At 35.6% G+C, this 27,651-nt stretch overlaps 1 protein-coding gene across 3 annotated transcripts in view; it reads left to right on the top strand.

The window, feature by feature from the left end:
- The first annotated feature begins 363 nt into the window (after positions 1–363).
- NAALADL2 (N-acetylated alpha-linked acidic dipeptidase like 2) overlaps positions 364–27,651 on the top strand; it is a 1,353,416-nt gene continuing 1,326,128 nt past the window's right edge. Inside the window, exon 1 of one of the 3 annotated variants that reach the window (XM_045502933.1) lies at positions 364–723. The gene's annotated coding sequence lies outside the window, so the exon portion shown is untranslated. Of the gene's footprint in view, positions 724–968; positions 1,151–27,651 lie in introns of those variants that run through there. The other 2 variants (XM_045502931.1, XM_045502932.1) reach the window with 2 other exon arrangements.

Genomic DNA, 27,651 nt, shown 5'->3' with positions numbered 1-27,651 from the left:
TTGAGGCATTTGTCTAATTTACCCCACTTGCAAAAAGTCCTTGCTTTATTTTTGAATCCTTCCTTGTAAAGCTGCTCATCTAGGCTCGTCTTCACTTAACCCCACTTTATTTTTAAATCCTAATAATTAACGTTTAGTACAGGCACTATGCCAAGTACCCTCCAAGCATTTTCTGTCCGGAGGGAGGCACTTTTATTATCCCGTTTGACAGATGAGAAACAAAGGCAAGGGATTCAAGTAACTTGCACAAGGTCTGAGAGCTGCAAGTGAAGCTGAGCGTTATACCCCATTCACTGGCTCCACAGGTAATGCACTTAAAGAAAAAAAAAATCTTTAATAAAAAGTTTTATTAGACACAAAAAGTATTTGTAAACTATTTGCAAATTATAAAAGAAGCTCATATCTGTCCCACCTTGAGACAAGCTTTTCAGTTTTGTCCCCTTAAAATAAATTCCTTTCCTATTTTTGAACCTCTTGCCATTTAACACAGCTCCTCGAGGCCCCTCTTCCCACTTCGCTCGGCAAGCGTGTCTTTTATTATGACTCAGCCCAGCCCGCTCCTTGCCAAGCGGCTGACGCTCGCGGCGGAGGCGCCGGGGCCGCCGCTCGGGGGCGAGGGCTCGCGCCGCGGCTCGCGCGCTCTCCTCCCGCTTTACGGCTGCTGAAAACCCGGCCCGCGCTCGGCAGCCGTACCGCAGACGAGCCCGCGCCCGCGCCGCTCAGGTAAACGAAGTCTTTCTGTTTTCAAAGTTTTGCCAAAACCAGCTAGGCGCTCTGAGGCGGCGCGGTCTGGGCCGAGCCTTTCGGCCCTTTCTCCCGCCCAGACTGGCGCGGCTGTGGCGCTGGCCGCACCCCTGCGTGGGTCCCGGGACGCCGACCGGGCGTCAGGATCCGGGCGGAGGGGCGCCCGGGCGGCGGCAGGGCGGGGGCAACCCCGAGGGGCGGCGCGCGGGGCACCTGGCTCCGCCAGTCCCCCCCGCCATTCGCTGGCCGAGGGAGCCCCCATCCCCGCCTCGAGCCCCCCGCCCACCTCTTGAAGCCGATTGTCTACGAGCGGAGCCTAGCAACTCCCGAGTGCCCTTTTCTGACACGTTCACACATGCACGCAAGCCGGCTGGGCTGTCCCACGCGACACCCTAGCGGGACGCAGGTAAAGACGAGCGGCGCTGCGGACCGGTGTTTTGGGGATGGCTCGCCCCGAGTGACGCCCCGCGTGTGGAATGCCGCTCCGGAGGACGCGCAGGACCTCTTTCTCGAGGAAGTTTATGAGAAAGTGTTGAAAGAGCAGCCTGTGATTAGCGCCTGCGCTGGCTTCTACCTTAGCGTCAGCCTTAGTACACGTTTGCCCTGCGGTCTCCTTCTTGCGTAGCTCCATCCTCTAGCCCCCTTGACCCCTTCGTTTTCCGAATTCTGTACTTTTCCCCCTTCCATCACCCCGTTTGTTGGGTGTCTCATCTTTTGGTGTCTGTGTTCTTTTGTTCCTCACTGTTAGAATAACAGGCACACGTACAGTATCATTTACTTTTCTATCCTCCCTTTGCTTCCTGTGACTTGTGCATCCTGAGAGGAGTAATAGATCCTGGACCTGCGCGTGAAGGTCCCACTGCCTCACTTAGACATAACAGAAGACGTGGGTTTGTTAGAAACCGACCGTAGAAACCTAGATAGCGGTGCTACTTGTTGATGGACTACATCTTGACAACTATAAGCAGTTATGTCACAGGTTTCTGTGGTATTCACTCCATTGAGTTCAATCCAGTAACAGTTCTTTGAATGCCGGTCATGGATACTGGATGACGGGTTAAGAGAGAAACAAGATTCAGTTCTTGTCCTGCAGAGACTCCATATCCAGGAGAAGGGACCATGGTGAACACTGCAAAAGTGATACAAAGAGCTCTGGGTGAATGGCCAAAAGGATTAAGGAAAGGATTGGGTTTTATGTTGGAGTAGGATTTTCCCCATTTCTTTAAAATCCCTAAGAATTCTCAATAGGAAGAGGATATCTTTAACAGTAGTTTCAATTGGCAGTAATCTCTGATTTCAAGACTTCTGAGAAATAAGAAAGTAACTCCTCTTCACAAGAGTGAACTAATATATTCCTGGTACCATACAAAGAGTATTATGGACTTTTATTATAGGACTAACAAGGATGAAATGATCAATTTGTTACTTGCTTACAAAAGCATTATCAGATTTACGTAGAGACATGAATACTTATTCATTTAGTCAACAAATATTTATCGAGTGCCCGATGTGTGCCAAGCACTGTTTTTGGCGCTGCAATAAAGCACTGCCTTCTTGGAATATACATTCTAGTGGAGGGAGACAGTATATACAATACATAGAAAAATATGTGATGGTACTATAGTAAGTGCTGTGGGGAAAGGGTGTGTGTGTGTGTGTGTGTGTGTGTGTGTGTGTGTGTGTGTGTGTGTTTAGTAGTTTAAAAAAGGATTGTAAGGGAAGACCTTCAGAGAAGGTGACCTTTCATTAGACTTAGAGTAGTTGAAGGAGTCAGCCATGTGATATTTGGGGCAAGAGCTTTCTAGGTCTACAGAACAAAATGGTGTGTTCAGAGATCCACAAAGAAGCCAGTGTGGGTTCAGTAGAGTGGAGGAAGGAGGGAAATAGGCTATATGGTCTTAAATGAAAGAGAGACTAGATTGTACTAATGGTCTAGTAAGCTATTGTAATGACTCTAGATTTTACTTGAAATGATATGGGAAGCCTTTGGAGTGTTTTCATCAGAACTAACAACTATTTAACACCATTACTGTGGCATAATGAGAACAGATTGAAGGAAGGCAAGGGCGGAAGCAGGGGGGGCCAGTTAGGCTATTATAATAATCCATGTGACAGATGATAGTAGGTTAGACCAGGATGGTAACAGTGGAGGTGGTGAAAAGTTCAGATTCTGGATGTATTTTGATGGTATAATCCACAGGATTTGCTGACAGATTGGGTATGGAGTGTGAAAGCAAAAGAAATTTAGGAGAACTTAATTGCCTAAGCAACTGAAAATATAGAATTTCCATTTACTGAGATGGGAATAGAGCAGGAGAACGATATGGTGAGGATTAAGAATTTGGGTTTGAACGTGTTAAGGGTTGGATGCATGTTAAATAACCAAGTGGGGATGTCAAGCAGGCAGTCTGAAAGCCAGGCTAATGATAATTTATGATTTTTCAGCATATAACTGATTTTAAAAGTGAAGAGATTGGATAAATTCATAAAAAAATGTGTGGGCTTAGAAAACTGAGGAGGACCAAGGACAGCATTGGGGCACTCCACATTATGAGTTGAGAAGGAATGATCAAAGGATTCTAAAAACTAGCTGCATACTTGGTAATAGGAAGAGCTGGAGAGTGTGGGCTCCTGGAAGCCAAATGAAGGAAGTGTTTGAAGAATTAGGGAGGGGACTGGTCACCTGTTTTAAAGATGAAGATTGACAATTGACTTAGCAAAGGAAATCATTGGTGATTTGATGATACTTTACATGGAGTGGTGGATGGTGAAAGCTAGTTTAGAACGTGATAGAGAAGAGAAAATTGAAGAGCATGATGGTATGCATCAAAAATCTTTGAAGATTTTTATTGAAAAGATAGGGAGAGAAATGGAGGATTTGTTGGAGGGCTATATGATATAAAAAGAGTTTTAATGATGTGTGAAACAATGGTATGTTGTTAATGCTAATGAGAAAGAGCCCAAAGACCTGGGAAATTGATGATGCAAGGAGAGGGATTGTTCTTATGTTGGAGAGGATGCAACAGTCGAGAGGTTATCTATTAGTAGGATGGACTATTTATCTATAGTAATAAGTGAGGGAGAACTGTGGACACAGATGCAGATGGGAACGTGTGTGGATGTCCTCTTTGGATCTCTTCTCTTTTGTCATTGTGGTGAGTGGCAATTGTGGTACATTAGAAATTTGTAGGAAATATTATCTTTTTTCCTCTTGGTTCATGGTATATTTGATGAGCACATACTTTGAGATTGTGAAAATTTCTTGAAGCAAAGAAATATGTGTTTGTTGAGGAAAAAAGAGGGAATTTCAGCCTTGGGTTCTGCTTGGGAGAAGACTTGGAAAGAAAGTTGAGATTCTAGAATAAAATTTAGCTACACGTGAAAGAAGAAATAAGGTAAGCAAGATCATATCATGAAATCTGGGAAAGGCTATGATGAGGAAGGTAAAAACATTGAATTTTAGCTCTAGTGCTATTAGATAACTACAGTAAAGTTCTAAGAATATTATCATCACATCAAACAGATGGTTTAGTTTTTGAGTACCAAATGGAATCTGATGGAGAGCAGTGTTGTTGCTGGTGGTGAATCCACTTATGGATAGGTGGTATCAGACCTAGAAAGAGATGTTAGCTAGAAGTAGACTTCAGGTTAGATTTTGAAATGATATAAATGAGGGGCGCCTGGGTGGCCTAGTCGGTTTAGCATCCGACTTCAGCTCAGGTCATGATCTCTCTGTGCTGACAGCTCAGAGCCTGGAGCCTGCTTCAGATTCAGTGTCTACCTCTCTCTCTGCACCTCCCCTGCTCACACTATCTCTCAAAAATAAATAAATGTTAAAAAAAAAAAAAGAAAAAAAGAGAAAATGATATAAATGAGACTGGATTGACAACAATTGGGTATAGGGAAAGATAGCATGTTGACAACCTTGCTTATGGATATTGAGCAGTTTGACAATTTGGAGAGGATTGTTGGAATTGGAAATAGTATCTGTTTGAGATGACTCTCCTTTAGTTATTTAGGGACCATTTGTTTATTGAATTCTAATTATAAAATAGGATTCTGTATGAGGCAGGAGACAGTGATACCAAGATGCAAATGACATAATCCCTGCCTTCAAATTGCCATATCTACTAGAGACAAAAACAAAAGAATGTACACTAATATTCTGAGGGACTTGCTAAATGTTTGAAGTTTAAAAAAATTTTATTATGGAAATTATCAGACACTCAAAAGTAGGGAGAATAGTATAATGAACCCCAGTGAATTTATCACCCTTTAAAATCTGTCAATTTTCTGGGGCACCTGGGTGGCTCAGTCGGTTAAGTGTCAGACTTCGGCTCGGGTCATGATCTCGCGGTCCATGAGTTCAAGCCCCGCATCGGGCTCTGTACTGACAGCTCAGAGCCTGAGCCTGTTTCAGATTCTGTGTCTCCCTCTCTCCCTGCCCCTCCCCCACTCATGCTCGGTCTCTGAGAAATGAATAAGCTTTAAAAAAAATTAAAATCTGTCAGTTTTCTGTTGATCTTGTTGTGGGAGGGTAGAAAATGGAGAGATTGCTTCTGTTTGTAGATAATAGGAAGACTTCATGGAGCCTCTCCTATATGATAGGTAAAAAGACAGTTGAACTGAATTTTAGTTGGTTCTAGTTCTGTACCTGCCAATGACTTGCTGGGCAAATTTCTGTTACTCATTTGATCTCTCTATTCTTCACTTTCTGTAGAGTGTGTCTATATCAGGGGGCTGTAAACTCCAGTCTGTCACCTGTTTTTGTAAGTAAAGTTTTTTGGAACATAACTATATCCATCAGTTTATTGTCTGTATCTATTATAGATCATAGTATCTGCATTTGTCATAGATTGTAGTGTTGGGTAGTTGAGACAGAGATGGTGTAGCTGGAGAAGGCTAAAATATTTATTCTGGTCCTTTACATAATGTTTGCCAAACTCTATTCTACGTGGTCTCTGAGATTCCTTTGGCTCCAATATGTTAGTTAATCTATTAGGCCACCAGAAATTAGCAATAATTGCTAATATTTTTTTAAGCATTTGCTAAGAGCTAGCACTGTTGTTTTGGTTTGTATGTACTAACACATTTAATTTTCACCAAAACCCCATTAGACAGGTCTTATTAGTTCAAAAATGAAACTGAAGCATGGATGGGTAAGTAACTTACCCAAGATTACATAGTAGTAAGTAGTGGAACAAGCAGTTCTGTTACAGCATCCGTATCCTAAGCTATAATGCTGCATTCTTTTTAGATACATAGGAAAAATATATATGAAAAGAATTTTAGCCAGAGAATGAAAATTAATTGATAAATCAATGATTTGTACTTAGGTAGTCTTATATTGTGATTATATGTAAAGTCTTTAAGATGCTGACTAATCCTGAATGTACATTACAGTTGAACAGGTATGAAATCTAAATATGCCTGGGTAGAATATTCTAGTATGTCATTATTTTATTTTCTCATGAGGGCTTAGTGAATTTTTGAAAGAACACTTTCCTTTGAAAAGTAAGTAAATATAAAATATAACAATAGAAGCCCATTATTGTTTCATCTGACAGAGTACCTAATCAGTTTTTAGGAGTCTGTGCCTTTAGTGTATAACATGATTGTTTGGGCAAAAAATTATCTAATTTTTTTTTTACCAGTCTGTCCCTGGATAGCTTTTGTGTCCATGTCTTCTTTGGCCTTCAGGTTTTGTTTTGTTTTGTTTTGTTTTACTGAAAAATGAACAGGTAGCTCAAGATCATTTTAGTCCTTTTTACAGCTGAAAAAATAAGATGGTATAATTTTTTTACATGGTACATTTAGAGAAATAGATAAGATAGCAACATGGAAGAACTAGGTTTGTTAAGTCAAAAATTTAAGGTCTCACATGTGTAAACATATATACAGATATGAATACACATAAATATAAGTGTGCACATATAGCTAAAAAATCAATGTGATTTTTAAAAATGTGATTTATAGTCATATTTGGTATATAGGCAGATAAGTATCTGTCCTATGTTTGTCTATTTTTGTATTTGTATGAAGGAATGGATAATTTCTCCCCCTGAGCCAAAAGCATATAGTTACATAGAAAGTGAGTCTTGATGAATTCTTTGACCTCTGTGATCTGGCATATTGTCTCATGTTTTCTTTTGCAAAATTTGATTCATTGCTCAATTTGTTTGCCATTTAAAAGCAAACGGTATGCTTGAAATCAGGCTTGTCTGTTTTGCACTGATGCATAGGATATTGGATGTCAGACAAAATTGTAATTTAATTGTTTTGACATTTTGATCTGAGCGGTTCAGATAAGAAAGGTGATTTGTCTTCATAGAAACCTAGTATTTTGAGCTCAGCATGATTTTCCCTATTTGTTTGTAAGTGTGGTTTCAAAGTATAAATAGTTAAGTTTTAATAATGGAATTTATGCTCTCAGTATTAATTACCACAGTGTGGTTTGTTTAGGAATATATTATGGATATTTTATTTTTAGATGTTCAGTTGTGAAAAATTTTAGAAGGCTATGAATCCTTTAAAAACAGATAATGAAAAGTCTATACTTTTGACTTTTCCATTGTATATAGTACCATCGATGAATGTTTTCTACATTAGAGATGGCTTTTTGCTTTTTTACAACGTTAGTATATAAAATTATTCATTAACTTCTTCAGTTTTAGGACTTTATTTATTACATTGGTCCAGCCTTATTTATTGGTAAATTTATAACTCTGTATGAGCTGTGCTGTCTTATTCCTGTGCATTGCGTTCAGTTATCATTGGTGATAAAATAACCTCAAATAATGCATTCTTAAATGTACTTTGGATCTGTTTATTTTTTTACAATTAGAAACTGGAGAAAAAACACAGTAGAAACACTTTTAAACAGATCATACTCTCTATGTAAGTAGTAGTTTCTTTTTTTGTTTGTTTTGTTTTAATTTTCAATTTAACACATTACTCAGTGATTTAACAACTTTTTGGGTATCTCCTGGTTTTAAGAAGCACTTTATAGCTTAGCTCCCAGAGGGGACCATTCAGTTTTTGTTTGTTTGTTTTACCAAACCAGAAACATGATTTCCTGCTAAACTTCAGAACTCTTAGAGTGTGTTCAAACCAAAGTAAATACCTTCTGGTGTATTGTATCACTTTTTTGAAATGCTGGTCATAGAAGTCAGCTTGAGATTTTTAATTACGTTGAGGTGATAAAAGCTTCCTTTATCTGACCTTCTCAAGTGATGTGAATCTGATTGGGAACGACTAAATGAGCCTTGTAGTTTTGGACCTTTTCTCTAAATTTAATTTTGCTAAATTCCCAGAAAACTTTAAAATAAGAAGCAGGTATTTTTAAGCTACTTATGCAGGAAGCCTACTCTTACATATGTTTGTGAAAATGCCTCAGGCTTTACTCCTTCTTGTTGAAGTGAGACGGTGTATAGATGATGTTTCCTTGGGGAGGCTCTGTGTACAGGAGGCAGGTACATGGTTCCTAGGATAAGGCCTTTTGGAAGTCATAGCTGAAATGATAGATTGCTAGCAGTTATTCCTCTTCTAAGAATTTTCCTGAAGTTAGCTTAGTCAACAAGGATCTAATGGCTATTTCAGAATAGGCCAGCAAAACAATTTGTGAATCACCACCTTGTAAGTGGAAAATAAAATGATGATTCTCCAATTGGGGTACTCTGAGTTATGTTGGAGGGTTCCAAGCGACAGATAAACTTGTCCATCTTCTGTGAATGCCAGATTTACTAACTTTTTTTTTTTTTTTTTGAGAAAGTGGTGTTAACCTTAAAAATAAAATAGCCAGTTATTTTATCAGCAAAATGAATTTATTTGGGAATAACAGAGGAATTACAATTTGGGACATACAAGCGATGGCAAACCATAGACAAACCATAGTTACTTGATAGAGAAAATGGAGGACGTTGGGGAGGGAATGCTTTGAACAAAAGTCTGTTGGAGGAAAGTGAGAGTTCAGGGTGCCGATTGTTTTCTCATTGGCTGAATTGTGGCAGGTTGTCGTTGGCTAAGCTGTTGCTGGGCAAGGTGGAAATCTTCTTTCTTCCTACTGGGGTAGTAAAGTGAACTTCTTTCTGCCCAGGAATGTGAAGTAAGCCTTGATGGCAAGATTTGCATGAGAGCTTTCTCTTCAGGGCTCCCTGACTCCATTTGAAATGAAGTTTCCCTTCATTAATTTTCTGGTAAAAAAATAATTCTGGTAAATAATTTAACTGGTAAATTAAATGTTTAAAAACATAAATGAATGTGAAAATGACATCAGTGTAAAATACATGCATTTTAAAATAAAATTCAAGATTTTGAAAGAATTTCTTGTTTATAGTAGGTCTGTAGGATATATTTTCAGACCCCAGAAAAGGATATAGGTTGACATACAGATAGATAATTTGGTTGTTATATTCACATCATGCTTAGTCCCATTAAGCTTATTATATACTGTCAAATATTCAGATTATTGCCATTATATACCTGCTTTTGTTATTTGCTTTCCTGGTGTTTACCCACATTGATATCTTAGATTTGCAGGAATAATGTTCCTTCTTACTCTTTCTACTTTTCTCCTATACTCCTGGCAGTGAGATCTTATGATTTCTGTGAGATGCATTAAACTATAGATAAATAGGAACATGCAAAGATCGTACAGAGTGGTCCTGTGTTCTCTTCATGGTTTCCCCTATTGATAACATCTTACATGTATTAAAACGAGTACAGTTAAAACCAGGAAATAGATTTTGGTAAAACGTGTGTCTAGTTTTTTAAAAATTGTATTTATTTGTTTGTTTGTTTGAAGAGAGAGTGAGCAAGTGAGCAGGGGAGAGAGGCAGGGGGAGAGGGAGAGAGTCTTAAGCAGGCTCCACACTCATGGAATCTGGTGCAGGGGTTGATCTCACAACCCTTAGATCATGACTGAGCCAAAATCAAGAGTTGGATGCTCAATTGACTGAACTACCCAGGTGCCCCAATATGTGTGTATAATTTTATGTCATTTTATCTCAAATGTAGATTCATGCAGTTTACCACCATAATCAAATTATTCCATCACCACAAAGATCCCTCTTAGAGCATGCTGCAAAAATAGATACTAAAAGAATCAGAGATATTTAACTTAGTTAAGGAATTACTCACTTCTTTCTTTCTAATTTTTAAGATATTTTTATGTACATGGTAGATCATTTCATATTTGGGGCCATGTAAGAGAAAGATGAAATATTATCATGCTTCAGGAGAGCTTTAAATAACTAAAATAGTCACAAAGATAGAGATAAAATCATTTGTGAAAGTTTTTTAAGGCTCAATCTCAAGTTTGTCTTCTAAAATTTGTGTTTTGGAAGGTTAGACATTCATATGCCTGAAGATGGGGATGAGGTGATACCCTGTGATGCCTGCCTATCTTTATGACAAATCCTTATTTGTGTACTGGAATTGCCCAGACAAAACTTAAAAGTGAAAATAGGGGAATACATAGAAAACAGGGTCTTCTTGAAGGTCTTAAGTACCGAACCACCCTTGTATTTTCCTGTGGAACCCAGAGTTGGAGGAAAATAACATTTTAGCATTATCAAAAGCACTATTAAGTGACATTGTTTCACATTTGATTTTTACAGGTGTTAATGTTTACAACTACCATATCAAGTTATTCACTTACTTTGTTTAACCAACATCCTGTGAGGATAATTACTCTATCACTAGGGTCTCAGAAATTCTTCAGAAGTATTTCCAGGAAGTCATGATCTGGGATTTTAGTGTCACATATTACTATATGAATGATATAAATGTACTGTTGAAGTACAGTTTACATATATCTTAATAACTTTAAAAATATTTAGCTTCATTTAAAAATTTAGCTTCTTTTTTTGACAGTTTGTGCTTTTCAGTATATGAAACAAGCTATCTTCTGTCTGGTTTCAGATAGTAAATTAGAAACTTTTTGGAGTTTTGGAGATACTATTGAAATTTTGTACTGTCATAGTAGTAGCTGCTTTTTCATTAGTTCTTCCCCATTCTTTTTATCAGAATAATGAAAAGAATTCCTGTTTCTCTTCTCTGTTTTTGCTCTGGTATCTGAATGTATGTCATAATATTGTTATTGTAGTGATATTTAAACAATAGTTCAGGTTACTGTCATCTTCATTATGTCCTTTATCCATTTTCCAATGTTAAAACATAAACATAAATAAACATATATACTCATATATATATATTTTTATACTTCCTTTACTAATTTTGAGTTGGGTACATAGGGCAAGACAGACAGTGAGCATGGTCATCTTTCTAATATATTTTACTGTGTTCCACCAGTTGAAATGATGTAATTTTCCCTCAAATCTTTAATTTCACTCAGAATGAAAAAAGAAAAACCTATTTTATTCGTTATTAAATGTTGAAAATTTCTTAAGTTAGTAAAAAAAAACCCTGTTACTATGTATGTATGGAAAGAAAAGGTAGCTTGGTTTTTATCTTTACCGAGGATGACAGGGTATGTTGCCTTCTGTCTCTAATCTCTGTATCAACCTCAATTTGGGAATGTTGGTGTGGATTCTGCTAGTACTGAGGGATTAATTTATTGTCAATATTAGAGATAGTGACATTGGTGAGATTCATGTGACTCATCATCACTGGTTCTTTCCTTGAATGGAAAAATTGCTCTTGACTTCATTGTAGCCTGGTATATATCTATAAAAAAGCAGCTGTTCTTTGTTCAGTATCAAATATAAAAATCTAATTGTGTGATTTTTCATATCAGTCAATTCAATTCTAAAGCAAGCAGAAAGCTACATAATAGAGGCTTGATGTGTTTGTATTATAATCTAGATATTTTCTTAGTATTTATCCAATTTGAACTCCTCTAAGCATTTTTATGATAAAAAAAGCATAATGTATTCAGGACAAAGTAGTTACAAAACCTATAAATTAATATTTGATAAAGAAGGACTGCCATTATACTAGTCTCTGTGTCTGATTAAAGAATTGCTGTTTCTCATGTCTTCCTTTTGGTTTACATATTTTTGGGGGGTAGCAAAAAATAAATCTTTACCCATTTTTACAATACATATTTTATCTGCATAACTATTCCTTCACTTTAATATAGAAACAAAAATAGCATTGAAACCAATAAAACATTGTTCATTAGTGCAGTGCTAAGGATAATGGAGGAAGAGTCTTGTCAGTTTGGTACCTGTATTTCAGTAGCTCGCTTTTTTATGCAGTTAATGCACCCTTCTAGGACATCTGCCTTGTCTTTCTCTTATACCTCATCTCCTCCTCAACCCACTTATTATATGTATGACCACCTTTCAGAATTTTAATTTCTTTATTTATAAAGTGATACTAATAGTCCACTGGACAATGTTCATTGTAAAAATAAAGATGGCATGGGGGGGAAACTACATTATCCTTACATACATGAATATCTTTGGAGTTAGTTGAGTTTGGGTTTAATTCCTATTTTCCGCCTCCATATTCTACTACTCTGTGATACTTGGCAACTTGGTTGGCTTCTCTAAAATAGGAATGATTTTATCTACCTCAGAAGGTTTTTTTGAATTAAATCTGATAATAATGTATGTGAAGCACCTAGTACCTTGCCTGGTACCTAATGCTTAATGTTTGTTCTCCTTTTTTCCTCTTCCCCTTTTCTCCATTTTCTCATCCTCCAGCAGTCTTGGGGAAGAGGATCTGGTGAGATCAGATATGGTCTAGATTGAAACCGTTTTCTGTATTCTTTGCCAACCCCCAAGGAAGGGGCTTTCTTTCTCAAAGAAAAGTCTTTATTGAGGTTAGTGAGGGGGCTTTCTGTGGGTGAAAGACTGGGGAGATTCTACAAGTCACCTTCTATCAACAGCTGTCTGATATCCAGTTGTCTAATTCTGTCACTCCTCTGGTTAAAAGTTTCTGACATCTCTTCACTGCCCTTGGATGAAACTAAGCCCAAGGAACAAAGCCCATTGTAATCTGGCCTCCATTATAGATTCCACTTTCATCTCCTGTCCCTTATCTTAAACATAGTTTTTGATTTTAATTCCTCTACCCCCACCCCATTCTTACACATATGTGGGGAAAACGGGGCATTCTGGCCTGAAGATGTTGAAGGAAGGGGCGTGTCCAGTGAATTTAGGGGATGTGTTAGCATTGTTTTGTGCCCACTTGTGTTTTGTGTGGATACTTTGCCTGGAATGCTTTTCTCCTTTCTCTAAATGATAGGTGCCTATAAATCCAGCAATAGCCAGTTGAAATATCTTTTGGGAAATGGCTGTACCTCCATCCCCAGAGCCAGTCACGTTCCCTCCACTCTGGTCCTGTGACCTTTTGTGTGTGTGTGTGTATATATATATATATATATATATATATATAGCCTTTATTAAAACAGTTTTTAGTGCATCTTCCTTTTACCCTGATGTTCTATTTACCACATGGGCAGAAATGATGTCTTTTAATCTTTGCCTCCTTATTACAGTGCACAGAGTGTGCTTACTAAACTTATTAAATGAGTTTATCTTCATAACAAAAGCTAAGTGCTCTATAATGTGCTATAGCACACATAGCAGGCCAAACCAGAGCTTCTACTGCATTCTACCCCCCCTACTCCCTATGTGAAGATACTGTACATCCACAAGTAGATTATAATCTCGTGCGTGTACTCTATACTTAGCCTTGCCAAGCACACAGAGGATCCCTAAGGCTAACATCAGATAGGGTTGGTGGTTGAAAATACAACTTCATCTTGTTATTTCACTGCCTTTTGCTGCTTAAGCAAAGTTGGTATACTGAAAGGAAAAGATAGATTTATTGATAGGAAATGAAAGTTTCCTTTGCAGGAAGGTGTCTGAGAATAGCCAATAGGACCAGGTTTTGCCCCTTGGCAAGCTTACAAAGGAGAATAACACACGTGTGTGTGTGTGCGTGCGCATGTGTGTGTGCATGTGCGTGTGTGTGTGTGTGTATGTGTGTTGGAGGGATGGGTGAGTGGGAAGGCAGGAATGAGAGGGCAGGAATGAGAAAGATGAAAAATCCTAGCGTCATACAAGGGAAGTCTGTTTCTAAGTAGTTCTCAAAGACACTTAGAATATAAGAACTTTGTGATTAAGAAGCAGGAAGCTTGAGAGTATAAAAGATGTTCAAGGTAGAGCTAACAGGAATGAGTGAGAGTCAATAACAGAGTTGGAGTTGAAATGATAGATGGGTCACATGTGGGTGTCAGGAATGCCATCTCCTGAGCCCATGTTCACCTTTTGGGACACTTACTGTCACCAAGTTATACTATAAAGTAGGGAGTCATGGGGAAAAGTAGAGATATGGAAAGATTAAATCATTTTGGCCATTTTTTTTTTCCCAAAATGAATCCTGGGATATATGACCTGAAACATGGTTTATGAACAGGTCTAGGAAATCATGGATTTTTATAATGATAATACAGAAGTGAAAACCATTTGCACCTAGAATTAGTTCAGTTCAGCTAAACTCAGTAAACATCGAGAGCTATTCTTTGCTGAGAAAAACGAAGAAGAATATTCTGATTTGCCCTTCACAGAGCTTGTGTTGTAATTGGAGGAGTGAGAAAATCATTTCTAAAAGGTAAAATAGTGTTTCGTCTTGTTATTTTTTTAAAATTCACAAAACTATGGTTTTATCTGAAATACTGATTTTATTACATAGTTTGGAGAGATGATGGTTTGATGTTGATATTATTAGATAGCAGTACTTATAACATTTTTAGGATTTTCTTTTTCAAAAGTTTATTATACTTAGTCTGTTTTCAGCCACTTTTTGTTTCTTCTGTTGATATTGAACATGTGAATGTGGAAATTGAGATTGGTAAACTTGAAAAAAGTATATTTTTAGAACATCAACTTTTGTTATAACAGCCTTATTTTATGTATCATTCATTAAAAACCACATTACATCCTTCTTTGAAATATATAATTATATGAGACTAATAAACACAAATGTTGGGAGATAAAAATCAACACTTGGGGCTCCTGGCTGGCTCAGTTAAGTGTCTGACTCTTGATTTCAGGGTCATGAGTTCAAGTTCCCAGGTTGGACTCTTTGCCCAGCATGGAACTTACTTAAAAAAATCAATACTAGTTTTATATTTGTTTTATTCTCTAGAGAAGATTATACTTATATTGTTAGAGTATAAGTTACTGTAAGTGATCTTCTAGTTTAGCCCTTTTCATTTTATAAAGACGTATTAAATGATCTGCTCAGACTCACACAAGTTTGATTCAAATGAGACCAAGTTGGGACTAGAAATTGGTGTTCTGGCTTACAGTCCAGGTCTCTGCTGCTGTCCAAATCCGTGTATTAGTGTTAAAAAAAAATTAAAAAAAACCTTTATTATAAGTAATGGCCTTCCCATTTTTTTCATTCGAATGTGCAGATACACTGAATGTACTTTCATTCATTATTTTGCATTATTCTTGTAGAGCTACTGAGCTACTCAGGATTGATCCTAATTTAGTTAATATGTCTTTTCAAGTCTCTGTTATGTTTTTGGGGGCTCTAAAGATCAGAGTAACAAGTCAGCATTCTTCCAGGGCAGAGGGAAACCTGAGGGAAGGGGCAAGAGAGTGGAGCAGGGGTTGGAGGGAAGGTGGATAGTCCAGAGAAATGGTTCCTAAGGTTTTCAGGGAATTCCCACTGTTCTTTGACAAAATGAGAAATTATGTAAGAATTATGCAGTAAGTTTTTCCACCGTTTTTTTTATTTTGTAACTATCCTACTCTTAGGAGTAATAATATTGACAAAATAAAAAGTTGGTAACTCTGTATTAATACTCTCATATTATTTTGTTTGGCTTTTTAAAAAACTTTATTGGGGGGGGGGCGCCTGGGTGGCTCAGTCAGCTGAGCATCCGACTTCAGCTCAAGTCATGATCTCACAGTCTGTGAGTTTGAGCCCCACATCGGGCTCTGTGCTGACAGCTCGGAGCCTGGAGCCTGCTTCAGATTCTGTGTCTCCCTCTCTCTCTGCCTCTCCCCTGCTCGTGCTCTCTGTCTCAAAAATAAATAAAAACATTAAAAAAAATTAACAAAACAAAACAAAATACTTTATGGGTCCATGAAGCCCAAAAGATATAGGAGACACTCATCCAGAATCTGTAGTACTGTTTGGGGAGAAAAGGCCCAGGTGAGAACTGGATGATATGAAGGATGGATACCTATGATGAGAGAGATGCTAAGAGACCAGTGTGTTTTAAAATGGGTGATAGGTCAAGTTTGAGGATAGTGGGGGAAGAGGGGAAAATGAAAATGAAAATGAAGGCTATTTCTTTAGTTGGCTTTCTCAGTGTCAGTGTTAAATGAGGTTTGCATGAGAAGAACATGTAGCAGATAGTGAATTGGAAGAATGCTTATTTGGAATTCTTGGTGTCTGCTGGATTCATTCTGTAATGCTAGCCCAGTTATAGAATCACTGAGTGCTTCACCCTCAAAATGGGAATTAAAAATGCTGACTTTTAAAGCACTGTAGGATCCTCAAATGAAGTGTACCATTGTAAGCTTCAAAGATAGTTTCTTCACTTAGATACAGTCTTTGAAATGATATTCAACTGAAGCTTTACAAAGTGGCATTAGACTTCCTAATGACAGCAATCTTGCCTTTTGTTCATGTTTTCAAAACCCACCTGCATGTTATATTGTACGTGCTCTGTAATTATGAAGTGATGTGAAAAATTACTTAATTTTTTGGAAAGTTGCCTTAACATGTTAATGGGACACTGACAACATTACTAAGATTAAAAATGCAAACTGCTTTACAGAGATCTCTTATAGGAACATAAATGCATGCTGCTAAAGCAAAATGAAAAAGCAAAAAAATACCCCAACCAAACAAAAAAACCAACAACCCACAAAAAACACCAAACAATCCTTCTCCTCCACCAATAACAACTATAAATAATCCCCAATAGGTAAAGGGATATATTAGAGTATATTAAGAGTCATGTCATCTGGAATCAACATATAGAATAAAGCATTCTCAGAACTATTTCTGTTTTTTTTTCTTCCTTTTTTGTATCGTATAAGCCCTAACTCTGTTTTCTTCTTGGATCAAGAAGAGAAAGAATTCAAAGATCAGTGTGTTTGGTTAGCTTTTATGTTCATGTATAAAAACTGTGAGATAAATGGAAACATTTAGTATTTATTCCTGCTTGAAGTTTGAATAGAAAGATCTCAGTGATCTAGATAATATATTTAAGACTTGTTTACGTATTGTGTAATTTTCTGAAAGCAAAGTACAGTTGACTCTGGACAACATGGGTTTGAATTGCACAGGTCCACTTATGCACATATATTTTTTTTAATAGTACAGTGAATGTATTTTCTCATTATTAATGACATTTTTTTCTTTAGCTATCTTTATTTCAAGAATATAGTATATAATACATATAACATACATATAACATACAAATATGTGTTATTCAACGGTTTTATGGTATAGGTTAGGCTTCTAGTCAACAGTAGTAGTTGTTTTAGTGGTTGTTTTTGGAGAGTCAAAGGTTATATGTAGATTTTCAAGATATTCGGCCATGCAGGGGTCAGTACCCCTAACTCCTTCATGTTGTTCAAGGGTCAACTATAAAACTGTTTAAAAACAGAGTGTTTCTCTGATTTATTACATTGATTTCAAATTGACTTTCAGAGACTGTTTTTGAAAACAAAAATTCTATGTATATAAATATTTTTTCTAATGATTTCTAATGATGAAAATAATACAGAGTTATTGTAGAAAATTCTGAAAGCCTGGAGAAATATATATATATATATATAAAGAAATAGAAAAAAAAAATCACCTGTTAGTTACTACCCAGAGATACTTTCTTAAAAATCTCAGCATTTTTTTCTTCTGATTTTTTTTTCTATTTTATTTTTTCTTTACATCTTTGAGATCATACCAGAAATTTTTTAACATTTTGCTTTTTCAACACAATATATATTATATAGAGGGAGTATATTATAATATATAGAGAGTATATTATATAGCCATAGTATTCCAAATATTATTTTAAACCTTATAAATATAATTATTGATTACCCAATGATACATTATCTGGCTTGGCCATAATAAATCTATATCTCTGTTGTTCGACATTTGAGTTGTTTGTATAAATATTAAATCTTTAAATTAATGCAAGTTTTTTTTTTTTGAGGCTTTCATCTTGAATTGGGTAAGCTTATTGATAAAACTCTTCTTAAGATTAGGTATTTCTTTCCTTCTTTCATTCCCCCCCAGTTACATGCTAGCTAATTCCTGGGATTTTTTCCTCCCTGTTCTTTATAATCTGAAAAACTCCCTGTTTTCTGCTACTGGTATGACAGCTTCAGTTTAGCTGTGATTGATGTATTGTGATTGTTCGTAAGTAAAGTTATATATGCTCCTTTAAGGTACCATGAACCTTAATAGGAGGTCCTTATGCAGTGTGAGAGCTATAAATATACTTTGAGAGAATGTATACAAAGATGCTTAATAGAATATAAGGAATGAAGTACTACTTATTCACCGTAGAGTTTAAATTTTTTTCTAGTATGAAGCATTTTACCTCAGTTGTATGTAAAATGAAGTGTTTTACACCAATATTAGTACTGATGGCTGCATGAATTAAGTATTGATTTTTTATGTATAATTTACTTTTTATTGATTTCAAGAGTACAACAACAGTTTGTCAGTACTATATTATAAATATTCTGTTGGCTGTAAGGGGCATGTCTGAGTTTAATAGTTACATTCTTTTCAATAAAATTTGTCATTTTGTAGGAAGAGATAGATAGTGTTATGGACAAGATTATTGAACAAAATGCTTGGTCTTTAGATTCCTTGATAAGGCTGTGTGGCTTTTTCCCTAGTTTAAGATCTTTTCATTCATATTGGAAAAAAAAAATACTACCACTCTATGCAAAAGTACCTTTCTATTCAAAATAATGTAAGTTTCCTTGGGAAACTTTCCTCAACATTCCTTTCCTCAGACTTGATTGTAATTTATTTTAAAAATAAGCTTGTGAAATGAAATTTGATTAAATGTTGAAATTGTTTCTGGAAGTAGTCACAAAATATAATAAACCAAGGTCTAGATTTTTGTTTAACAAGATGCTCTTTGATAATATTGGCCTGCTGTACTACAGTTCTTACATATATTTTGCAGAACTTCTAAGACCGTAGTGTTTTTGTACATATGTGTGCATGTGTGAGTTTCTTGGTCTTCTAATATCTATATGGCAAAATTATATTAAAGAATAAATAGCTTATCTGGCATTATATGCTATGAATTTCACATCTTGTTAAAAGAATAATTTGCGGTGGTAATAATAAATTGTATATTTTATTGTATATTTTAAGTGGAATACTTAGATTATTTTAAGATTTTGTCATATAACGAGATATGATTTGTTCTTTATCAGGTTTTTATTGCAAAAATATCTCTAATTTTAATACTCTGTTTAATACCATTGTTTTACTTAGAAGGCATGAGAAAAAATATTAGCTTACACATAAAGAACCCTGATTTTTGTTTTAAAATATTTCCTCCTTAAATATTTCTTTTTTATTTCCATAAAGGTTGGGTTATTATTAGAGCATGTATCCTTGGCTTTTGCAAAATCCTCCAGAACTCAACGCAAAGACAGCTTTAATGAATAATCGAATAAAACAATGCAGCCACTATCTTTCTAAATGGAAATCAAATCAGAATATATAACCATTTTTTCCACAAATCTATTGAAATTGGAAATAAAACTCCCTATGATTTTTTTTAAGTTAATTTAGTAATCAAGCAGTTTTCAAAATACTTAACATATTTATTGAAGATATGGACTTCTAAAAATGATTTTTTAGGAACAAAAATATGAAAGTATTGTGAAAACTAATGAAGAGTTGCTAAAGATGAGATGGAAAAATCTTCAATATTGTAGGTATCTGCGTACAAAATGCCTGGTGCTCTGAAAAGTAGAAATAAATCTGGATTCAAAATTGACTAGCCGAGGTAATTTAGAGAATTAAGTCAGTGTTGGTAAAAAGGTGTTAGTACAAGCATCTCTGAGTTAAGAGCAGCTCCAGCAGTATATTCTTAAAGTGAAAGTAATAAAAGGCAAAAGGCCCCATTTAGAACTGGTATTAACACACAGTGAAGATAGCTAAAATAACCCAGTTCATATTAGAGTTAGAATAGAAAAGGGTCTTAAAAATTAAGGGTTTATTTATTTTCTTTTTAACTGGCCAATTGTTTTATAATGCAGAGGTGCTACTAGAGTATAGTTAAAAAAAATGGCCATTCAGTAATCCTATTTGCTTCATTATCAGTGTTGTCTCCTATCATTACAAAGCTACTTGTGAACAGTCTATATATCTCTGGGCTTTAATTAGCCATGGGAACATGCAGAGTTTAAAAGTAAAGTAATTGCTCAGCCTCTGATAACTTGTGAACAGTGAATCACCTTCTTTCAAAGAATGCTACATAAAACAAACCATTGTATAGAGGAGACAGGAAAATATAGTTTTGTTGCTGGGTCTGCTGGGAGGGATTTGCAGATTTTGTGAGATCCTGCAGAGAGTCCAGCAAAATCTGCATTACAGCACATTATCTCCTGTGGGGAAGAACCAGCAGGACTGCTTCTGGTTCTCAGCTATCTCTGCTGTGTATACTTTTGTCCTACTATGTAAAAAGCCTCCCATTCGCTGGGAACAGTAAGAATGTTGGAACACTAAGAGAAAAGGATAAAAAAATAATGAACAATATCAACTACACGAGAAGGACCTTTGTAGCCAAGCTTGAAGGGAAGACTAGGGGTCAAGTTGAAGGGGGGTTAGATAAGCAAACACGATTCTGCATAGGGTTTTTTATTTTAAGAAATAAGTTAAACAGTAATAGGTTTTATCATATAAAACCTTTATAAATTGAACTCTAAAATGATCATTTTAAAGTTAGTTGTCAGTCTCACTTTTTGTATGTAATTTATCTTAGTTTTCTACTTTACTAATTGTAATTTCTGGTACTTCTTAGGAGGGAGGATGTCATTTCATCAATAAACTGTTTATTTACATTGTCTTAAAAATAAAAGCTTATTTCTCCTCCACATAACAGTGGTAGGGTGGTTTGTAAGATTCCAACAACTTTTAAAAATGAATAAAATTGTAACAATGATGTTTTCATGTGACAAAATTTGTCTAAAATAATAGTTTCTCCAGGATTTTGATGCATTAAAGTGACTTTAAAGCAATGATTCAATTGACAAAATTCCAAGTGAATGTTAAGTTATATTAATATATACATTACTTTTAATTGAACTAAGTATTTGTCATTTTCAAGTAGATAACGTTTTAAGATATCCCATTATGATTCATTTTTCAGGTGTTAAATGAAATTTCAAAGTGTTTGCCAATATTTTCTCTAATAGTTCAAATAAATAATATAGAATAGAAGGAAAGAAGTTAGTGACTATGCTGTTATTTTAAGCATTTTACAATCTTTATTGAGCAGTTGGTTTATATAAAAAGGCCTAAGAATCTTTGGTATCTTTAAGAACAGTGCTTAATGATGGAAAGCTATTGATAATTTTAAAGTAAATGTAGTATGAATTTTCATTATAGTTCAAAATAACTTTTTCTTGAAACTTATTTTTATATACAATGAAGACTTTTTCATGAAGGATCCTGTATTAAAGAGTTTCAGTATATATGTATATTCTGTGTGTATGTGTTCTTTAAAAAAAATAACTGTTCAAGTAATTGATATTGAAGAAAGCAATTTTGACACAATTGAACAGAAAAAGTTTTATCTTTATATATCAACACAATTCATGAAATTTGCTGCTCTTTTCTGAAAAAAACTATTTTATTTACCTTGATACCCCATATCCAGCAGTTTCTGTCTAGTATATATTCGGTAATTACTGAATGCATTTCAACATCTTTTCTCATAAAAGTTTTATTTGTCACTATTTAATCAAGCTAAGATATTACCTTTGTTACATAATCCACTGAAAGTTTAAATGAATCTAAATGTTTCTAAATTCAGTTAATTATATTTGAATTACTGTGCTTTTCTGCTGTGAGGAGTAATCATTCGAATAAAAAACAAGGTGTTGTGAACTACAATGCATTTTTTTCTTCTAATGCTTTTGCAATGTTATATTGATTTTCTGATCATAGAAAATAGATTTCTGATATCAGTCCTCTTTTTGGTCAGTTCTCTAATGTTCTCTTCCTGTTTATTAATTTGTAATCATCCTTATTTCTTTTTTAAGTTTATTTTGAGAGAGAATGTGCATGCATGAGTGGGGGAGGAGGGGCAGAGAGAGGGATGAGAGAGAGACAGAGACAGAGAGGGAGAATGAGAGAATCTCAAGCAGGCTCTGTGCTGTCTACACAGAGCCCGATGTACGGTTGATCTCATGAATTGTGAAATGAGACCATCCCAAGCAGGCTCTGTGCTGTCTGCACAGAGCCCGATGCAGGGCTTGATCTCACGAATTATGAGATCATGACCTGGGCCAAAATCAAGAGTCACACTCTCAACCAGCTGAGCCACCCACGTGCCCTTGTAATCATCTTTATTTCTTAGTTGTGTTCTTACACTCTGATGCCTAAACAAACACCTTTTCCTTTTATTTTTACTTCTTAGTTGTGTTCTTACACTCTGATGCCTAAACAAACACCTTTTCCTTTTATTTTTACTTAATCTCTCACTGTCCTATCTTAAGTGTGAATATATGCACATGTTTGTGTGTGTGTTTATGTGCATATTTGTAGAGACAAAGATACTATAACAAAGAGACCCAGCATTTACATTGGCTTAAATAAGATACAAGGTTATTTCTCTTTCATGTAACAGTGGTAGGGTAGTCCAGACTGTCAAAGTGGTTGACTTCACAAAGTTAGCAGTCCCAAATTCACTTAATGTTACTGTTCTGCAGTCTTGTAGGACATTGTTCTTGTCAGCAAGATTAAATCTGGATACTACCATGTCTGTATTCTAGTTTAAGAAAAGAGGGAAAGAGCAGAAGTGCAGAAGGAAAACAATTTCCTTTAAGAAAGTAGCCCCCAGTTTTCACATTCCATTCCAAATTGTCACATGGCTACACAGGGGCTGCAAGGAAAGCTGGGAATTGCCGTCTCTCTATAGGGGGCCACTCATTCACCTAAAACTCTGTTACTATGAAGCAAAGGAAAAATGGATTTAGTGACCACTACTGGTTGCCACAGTGCATTGAAATTTTATCATACTGGTTGGTGGTCCTGTTTCATTTATGCTATTAAGGAAAGGATCGAAGAAGGATAGAGTATTTCTGTTTTTTTGCCATGTGTCTTTAGTGACCTTGCAGCATCGTATGTCAAAGATAATTAGGATTTCCAATGAGAAAATTGAATCTTAGTTGTGCTTAAGGGCCTAAGTGACCCCATGTAAGGACTTTACCTTCAGTATTAACTATAACAGAATTTGGGTTTGAGGGTTTTTTTTTTAATTTTATTTAAATCCAAGCTAGTTAACATATAGTATAATAATCGTTTCAGGAATAGAATTTAGTGATTCATCACTTACATATAACACATGGTGCTCATCCCAACAAGTGCCCTCCAAAGGCCTATCACCCATTTAGCCCATCCCCCTACCAACTCCCTTACAGCAACCTTGAGGGGTTTTATTAAGGTAAATTGGGTTTCATACACAGGACATCTGGGTATCCATCGTTAAATATACTGCTCCTTTATGTTAATGTTACTGCTATAATTTGCTTCATTTTTTTTCACAGCACTTTGGTGAAGTCATAATTCCCAATGGTGCTTTTCATATATTGTCCACTCTCTTAGCTTAATGAGTGCAAGACCTATTAGAACATTTTTTATGGTTTATGTATCCTATCTTCAAATATGAGACTTTTCACAGTAAAACACACAGAAAATTGTTGCATTATTAAAGCTGAGGGAATTCAGGGGCCCTCATATATTGCTGGTGGGGGTCTAAAATGTCAGGGTTTTTTTTGGACAGCAATTTGTTAGTATTTATGAAAATTAACAATACATACCCCTGTAATACAGCATTTCTATTTCTATAGGTATACATGTGGCATTATTTATTTATAAGGTTATTTGTTATAACATTGTAACAGCAAAGATTTGAAACATTCTGAATCACTGTCCATTATGGACTAGTTAAAGGAACATGCACTTCTATAAAATGGAATACTATGTAGCTATATAAAATGTTGATGCAGTTTAGGTACTGAAATGAAAAATCCTCTAAGATTTATTATGTGGGAAAAAAATGGTGTAAAACAATATGTGTGATAAGACTTCTGTGTAAAAAGAAAGGAATAAACTGATACATATTCAGATAGCTTGTAAGCACATAAAATATCTCCCACAGAAGGAAAAATACATATGGTAGAACCAAAATCTATCTCTATTTAAGAATTAGACTATAAACTCCCTCTTAGGAATCCTAATTTTGTTCTTCTGAAATTACATCTATTTTGGCATAGCAAAGGGGATTTTTTCATTAAGATAAAAATTACAGTGTTCCTTTTGGGAAAGTGCAGTACTGACTGGCTAGTCTAACTCTGACACAGCAGTTCTCTTATACAGTATCCCAAATAATTGGTTATCTATCATGTGTCTGAACACTGTCATTGATAGGACTTGCTTACCCTCCCAAGGTAGCTATTAGTTTTGTTCACTTTGCTACAATGAGAAAAGATCTGTCTAGGGCAGGACAGAGATCTGGGAACTGGACATTACTAGTCTGAAGGTACTGAAAAATTCAAATTCATTTCATGAAATGAGGGGTCAGATTATTGTGGGGAATCTTGTAAACAGTGTCCATTGTTCGGATTTGAGGCAGTGAATTGTCTTGCTAAATAGTGTTAGAATTCCTTTTTATGTGAGGCTAAAGTCTACCCATATTTACCTCTTGTATGACTTCTGTTTATTAGATGTTAACTCTGATCTGTGACTGTTATTTAAATAAAAGGTCTTCAGATATTTGAAAAGAGACATCAGATTAAAGAACCTTGTTCTTTTGACTATTCTTCATATTATACAATTTCCAGACTTTATTATCCTGTTTCTGTGGATATTCTTCAATGGACATGTGGTATGCAAAAGCGAACACAAATTTCTAGATAGGATCTGAATATGCAAAGGATAGTAGGGCTCTCACCTGCCTTGTTTTAGATGATGATGATGATGATGATGATGATGTGTGTGTGTGTGTTTTAATGCTAAGAATACATTAGTTTTTTTGGCACTTAAGGCACATTGTTGTCTCATTTTGAGTTTGAAGTCAATTAGAGTACCTAGACATTTTTCATAAGAACTGCTATTAATTATTGTCTCTATAGTTACTGTAGTTTTTATTTTTTATATAAACTGTTATAATTCTCATTTGTTCATTGTAGACAATTTTTTTAAACATTTCGAAAAGCAAGAAGGAAATTCCAAATGGCACTCATCATAGCCTCTATTAATACTTCATTGTGTATCCTTGCAGGGATTCTCTGGAATAGTGTTCTTTAAACTGCAGGATGCTACTCAGTGGTCAGCTATGAAGTCAATTTAGCGAGTTACAATTAGCATTCAAAAGAAAAAAGAAACAGAACCATGTAAAATGGAAAATATTGCTTTGCATTATACACAGAAGAGTAAATATTGTTCCATTGAAAATATCTTAATTAAGTGTATATATATACATATACACACACACACACACACATGTGTGCAGTGGACCAAGATGTACAATATATTAGGATTGATCACATTTGATCAGTGGACAAACTTTCCTTCTTTTCCCTTTCCTTCTTTTCTTTCCTTTTTATTTCTTTCTGTGTCACCATCCATCTTGGCAAATGTTCAGCCAGCTTTGAAGCTGCCTGCTTAAAAGATCAACCAGCTCACTATGTCCTTTCATTTCCACACGAATTCCATGAGAGACTTTATCAGATTTTTTCCTAGGTATCTTATATGAGGCACCATACACAGCAATTATAAGAACAAAGCCTTTGGAAGAAGAGTGTTCTGGGTTTGAATCCAATGCCCACAAGTGACTAACTCCATGACCTTGAGTAGATTGCTTTAATCTCTATATGACTCAGTTTCCTCATTTTTAAAATACAGTAATTATATTTTCCCTAATAGGGTTATTATAAGGATTAAATGAGATAATACTCAATTAAAATATTAAGTAAAGTCAGTATTCAATGAGTGTTGACATTACTGTTAATAGCTTTAGTGTGTCTTTAATTTTCCAGGTTAGTAATTCTAAGAGAAGATTATTAAAATCTTCTTAATGAAGAATTCTTAATGAACTCACAATAGGTCTTGATGATCAAGTGTTTCCTTTCATAAGAGCTCACAAATCATCTATTAAATAATTATTTTTAAAAGATGTATTCTAGAAATTTGCTAGGGATTATATGACTGTCTCTATTCTCTCTAATTGCTATCCTTTACTCTTTGAGAATCAGGATTTATTTTCCAGTCTCAGTTTTCTGGCACAGTCAGTGGTCATATCTATACTTCATGAGAGAATTTTGAATTAGAATTTGTCTGGGACTGAAGAGTTGAAATCATTCATTTAAGACAGCCAGGTACTCTTACTGTCTCTCTATCTATCTTAGCTTTCAGTTAGCTCCTAACCATGTTCATTATACCTTTTTCAGTTTGAAGATCATTCTTGATAGAACTAATAGGAATTGAATAGTTCCACTTTCTCTATCATTTGTTTCCATTCATTCAGCGAGTATTTACTGAGCAGCTAAGTACATGGGATTGTTCTTGGTGCTTGAGAAACAAGGCCCAGGAAACAAGACTTGTCCTCAGAGTACCAGTGTGGGTGTGTGTGTGTGTATATATATATATATATATATATATATATATATATATATATATGAGTGTGTGTATGAGTGAGTGTGTATAGAGGAGAATTGTTGAGCATCAGGGAAAGAAGGAGGGATCACAACATTCCATGTATAATGTTTCTCTTTGTTTTAAAATGTCAAGATCTCTCTGTGCTTTATTCATCATTTCATTAAACTTGAGGACAGAATTATTGTTTTTGCCAACCATGTATTCTCAGTCTATTCCACTAGACATGAGTTGCATCTCACAGTGCAGTGAATCCAAGTATTGTTCAGAACCAGATGTTGCCCTTATAGAGCCGTCTATACAACAAGCTATTCCTTTTCCATAGTTGTGGTTATTTTCCAATATCACTACTTTACATGGGTAGGAGAGATGAAAACACCTCAGTTTCAATGTCCTGTAATTTTCTACCTAGGACTTTAAAGATTTCTTCTGACACAATCCTGTGAATGTGGTAAAGTGGAAAGAGCATACATAATCTTTGGAATCAGAGAAATTTGTGTTCAAACTCTGATATCCCCTCCAGTTAGCCATGTGATTTTCTTTTCTTTCTTATGAACTTCAAACCTAAATTTCCAAATATGCAGAATGGGGCTAATAATACTTATCTTGGTGAATGTTAGTGATCTCCTACTGTTCACCCCACCCTGCCACACCTGCCAGCTTGAATTAGTAGACTGGTTAGTGGTTGAGGATTGCCACTACATCTGATCTCAGCCAGAATGCCTAGAAGCAATAGGACTGTTAAGTTTTGAAAGCCTCTCTTGCATTCTGAGATGATCTGCTTCAAGAAAATACCACTTTCTGCTTAACTAAGTCACATCTATAGGGGAGCATTCATCTCTGTACTCACTTTTCAGAGTGTCAACCTCCTCATGTTTCCTCCTACTCTGGCTAATAACAGGAGTCCCCTAATCTTAATGAAACTTGGTTCCTTCCTGTGAACTTTCCTTATTTTCTATGTCAATGGAATTCTCTTTCAAAGTTGAGAGACTTGGATCTTGGATCTTTTCCCTTTTCTGATTACTCTGTTTACTTGCTAACCTG

The sequence above is a fragment of the Leopardus geoffroyi genome, chromosome C2 (genome assembly GCF_018350155.1).
Source record: "Leopardus geoffroyi isolate Oge1 chromosome C2, O.geoffroyi_Oge1_pat1.0, whole genome shotgun sequence".
Taxonomy (NCBI): domain Eukaryota; kingdom Metazoa; phylum Chordata; class Mammalia; order Carnivora; family Felidae; genus Leopardus; species Leopardus geoffroyi.
This window is presented reverse-complemented; position numbering and strand designations above follow the sequence as displayed.